General features: G+C 38.3%; 1 long non-coding RNA gene across 1 annotated transcript; it reads left to right on the plus strand.

Moving 5' to 3' along the window:
• The first annotated feature begins 496 nt into the window (after positions 1-496).
• On the plus strand, positions 497-2,069 carry LOC146501650 (uncharacterized). Its single transcript, XR_014869641.1, has 2 exons — positions 497-1,572; positions 1,946-2,069. It is a non-coding gene; the product is annotated as an uncharacterized LOC146501650 (long non-coding RNA).
• The last annotated feature ends 2,340 nt before the right edge of the window (positions 2,070-4,409 follow it).

A 4,409-nucleotide genomic window follows, 5' to 3' on the forward strand; every position in this document is an offset into this window, starting at 1 on the left:
TACTCTGCACTTAAATGCAACATCATGGTTATTTTCTTTTTTAGAAACATTTAAAGACCATAACATTCTGCTGAGCTGTTGAGTCAAGTAAATCAAAATTGACTTCTGTAATGTTCCAGGGAAAAAGAAACAAAACTAAAATCTGAGAAACATCATAAGGAAACAAACGGGAGAAGGAAAAATGTTGGGAGAGAATGCAAAAATAAAAAAAAACATTGATAGAAAACAAGATAGGGGAAGAATGAGAGCGGATGGTCAAAGGGCATTACTGTGTCCAATTTCTGTGTGATTACAGAAGCCAGTTAAATATGTCTGGATATGTCCCCAATAACAACATCTGATGAAAGAAAAAAACTTTGAGACAGAAAAAATGATAAACAGTTAATCTGATTAGTGTTTCTGATTGAGTTGCAGTTTCTGTATAATTTGGTCCACTGATGTTATCAGACATGACAATATTAAACATTTAACAATTTAAAGGCAACTCCTTGATAATATTATGACTGTCAAGTCAAAGGAGCTTGCAAAGAAAAGCGTCTGGACTTCTTTAAGTTACTTGAAGACGTTTCACCTCTCATCCGAGAGGCTTCTTCAGTTCTAAGGTCAAATGGTGGAGAGTCCCAGATATAACCCTGGTGGGAGTGTCCCCCCACAGAGGGACAAAAGGACCCCCTGATGATCCTCTAATCGCCTGAGCCAAGGTGTGGAACTGGGTGTGGGTCCCAATCAGCCAGAGTTTCGGGTGAGTTCATTGTGAAACCTGGCCCCACCTTATCATGCGAATTCCTGAGGTCAGATGGCCCAGGGTGTGAGTGGGCCTTAAGGCGTCTGGGAAGGGATCTCAAAACTGGATTATAGATGGCAGAGAGTTGGTGTCGTAAACCACCGCCTCTGTTCAAAGATGGTCGCTCACAGTGGACATAGATGGCTTCTTTCACTCCTCTTTCAAACCATCTGTCCTCTCTGTCCAAAATGTGAACATTGGCATCCTCGAAAGAGTGTCCTTTATCCTTAAGATGCAGATGGACAGCTGAATCTTGTCCTGTGGAGGTCGCTCTTCTGTGTTGTGCCATGCGCTTGTGAAGTGGCTGTTTGGTCTCTCCAATGTAGAGGTCTGGGCATTCCTCGCTGCACTGTACGGCATACACCACATTGTTAAGTCTGTGTTTTGGCGTTTTGTCTTTCAGGTGAACCAGTTTTTGTCTGAGTGTGTTGCTGGGTCTGAAGTACACCGGGATGTCATGCTTGGAGAAAACCCTCCTGAGTTTCTCTGATACACCGGCTACATAGGGGATGACAATGTTGTTGCCTATTGATTAAACACACAAGCACTTGCATACACATTTAAGACATGAGACACGCTAATTCCATCTCTTAAAATGTGTCTATAGGTGAGACGCTTTGCCTTGATTGGAGAGACCACACTGGAGGTGCGAGTCCGCCGTGTAATGGCTTATGCCATTACAAATGAGCTGGCCTCGGTACTCAACTGGGCAGGGAAAAAAACCAAGGACCAGACAAAGCAAAAAATGGCATTTAAAGATACAGCGCTCTGCAAATGCATATATGGTGGTAAGTTTTACAGTTTTTTTTGCTATATTACTTTGTCTTTCTTAATAACAAGACTTTCATGTCCGGTTAATCTGGAGATGGAGTCTTTGGTCTTTGGCTTGTTTAGTCCTCGGGTTGTAGTTGTACAGCCCGAGGACCCCATGTTTATTTTGTTTTAAAGGCTACACGGCACACCATGCTAAGACTTATCACTTTTTCCGCTCATAGCTCTTTGGGAATCAAATGCGGCAGTTTGCAGATTTACGCCTGGTGACTTTCATGTTTATCAGCCTAGGAGTTTACATACTTTCTCCCCGCTGAAGACAGTTAACAAGAGCTTATTCATGTGCTCTAATTCACTTTTTTTGTTTGTGTGTGTGTATTTTTTTCCTAGATGGCCTGACGCAGCAGTTAGGGGCAAACTCTATGTCCGAGTTTGTCTTTGCACAAGCAGTGCAGAAATGGCTCCGATACGCCCCAGATCGTATGGGTATGGGTGGTGCAGGACGCACATCATGCATCCCCATCCCAGAGTAAAAAATTACAAACTTCTGTGAAACATATAAATGTAAATAGGAAACTGTCTTTTAATAAAGTATTTAGCAAACGAAACATGCCTATTGACCTTTTTTTGTTTATTTTTTTTCTCTGTAACATCACATGCAATGCTTTCTTATTTTAGGATATTAATATTGACATGATACATTGTGAGACATTTGTTGTTGTTGTTTTTTATAAAGGGTGTCCAATTTGAGGAATAAGTACAATTATGTGTTTAGGTGGTTTAAGTATTGATGGAAACATGCAGTAGTTTAGTATTGGTTAAAATACTTATAAAGAAAGGTAGATTTCCAGTCATGATTTAACTGTTGTTTTAATAAAAAGCAACTGTGCGAAAGAGGTGGAAAATCAACACCATAGCTCAACAGTGTTTCAATATCAGAATCTGACATTGTTTCAATGTCAGGTTTCAACATTGATTCAACATCAAAACCTGACGTTGTTTCAACATTAAAAAAGGGTGCAAGAGTGACGTTAGGTCAACGTCACACTTCAACGTTGGTTCAATGACGTCGCCTGATATTGACTCCACGTTGTTTCAATGTTTCCTTGCTATCTGGGATGCCATCAGCTTGTCCTAAGTCACAGTTTCCTTCCACATATAGCTTTGCAAAAACTGCATAAAAAGCGCTTGCAGCAACAAAAACATAATATTCCAGAAACAGGCTTTGCTGATCCGATCAGCTGTTTGTAACACTTCCTACATTGGATTAGACGGCAGCGCGAACTATCGCCATGACCTGCCCGAAACCGGAAGTGACGTCATTTTCGCGGAAATGTAGTTTTTTACGGTCCGGGCCTCAATGAGCTTATACTGGTGTTTTTAAAAGTTATCTTTGACTTTATGACTTTCTGTATCGTTTCTGGGATGCTTAGGACTCATATTGCACTGCTGGAAATAGTTTATTTTGATGCATATGCTGCTTTTTTGCAAATTTGCACTATGATATTTATTTTCGTTTTTCCTGCAGTGTATAAAAATTGGTGTATTTCAAAAATAAAACTATGAAGGCACTCAAAATAAATTTCCTGTGGTGGGAAACTATTTTGTGCAACTTTTTTGTATTTACAGTTTTGAGGGATAAGCCTCTTAAATTTCTCTAACTAGAAATATATGTTAAAAAAACAAAAACGATTTTCAATTTTTTTGTAGTTTATTGCACTTTTTTGCAATTTATGTAATCACTATGCACTTAATTCCTACATATTATTAAAATCTAGGCTGTAATGGTTGTATTGATGTATAGCAACTTGAAATGCTCCCAAAAATGGCACTACAGCATGTAAAAATATAATATAAGCTCTGGCGGACTTGGTTCTATGGTAGGTCTTAAAGGGTTAATCATGCTGCTTAGGAAGCTGCAGGCAGGTCCTGAGGAGACTTTTACGAATGTTACCAGAATGATGGTGGTGTAGGTGATATATAGGGTTCTCAATCTAGTGCGATCTGCCATTTGCAGAGAATATTTCAATGCTCAGACTTGAAAATCAAGAGAAACCATGGGCTCAGGGGTCAAGTGCGGGTCCAAGAACCTGGTTTCCACGTCCAAAGAGTGATTTGTTGTAGTTTCTTTATGCATGCTATATGAGGTGTTCTGTGAGCAATGACCAAAGAGAAAAGTACATTTGTTAAGTATAACCTAATATAATGCTACAGGGTGAGATATGAATATCTGTGAAAACAGATAAAAAGAGGGAGTCAAAAAGGATCCAGACAGCTTGACACGATTTGTAAGACATTTAGTTTTGAAGTTAAACCAAAATACATAATTGTACAACACTTTGTCCTTTGACAAGAAGAAAATGATAAGAAAAATTCTTATTAAAAATTGCATCTCCTGGTGAGGTACTGACAGCCTCTCCTTTAGTTTATAGCTGACCTCATATCCCCACCGTACTACAACATGTAATAAAGCATTATGTTTTTGATATTAAGATGTAATACTTTAAAAAAACTTTTTTGTGCAAAGGCTTTGAAAACTACTTTTTCAACTTAGAACTTACATATTAAAAGATTACATTGAGCTGGAAAAAATTAAATAAAGTAAAAAGAAAATTAAAAATCAAATATATTTAGTTTTCTTTTTACTTTGAATATATTTAGTTACCTCGTACAGATGTTGTGTTGCAGCCTCCAGCCCACTACAGTACTAAAACAAGTGTTTGCATTGTAACAAATGACTTTTGAGAGCTGGATCTCTGTATTTAGATTTTATTACCCCTGAGAACTATATGCGAACCGTTTATGATATTCATCATAATGAATTGTTCAGGAAATGTCACTGACCTTAAGAGAA

Source organism: Neolamprologus multifasciatus, chromosome 15 (assembly GCF_963576455.1).
Source record: "Neolamprologus multifasciatus chromosome 15, fNeoMul1.2, whole genome shotgun sequence".
In the NCBI taxonomy this organism is placed as follows: Eukaryota; Metazoa; Chordata; class Actinopteri; order Cichliformes; family Cichlidae; genus Neolamprologus; species Neolamprologus multifasciatus.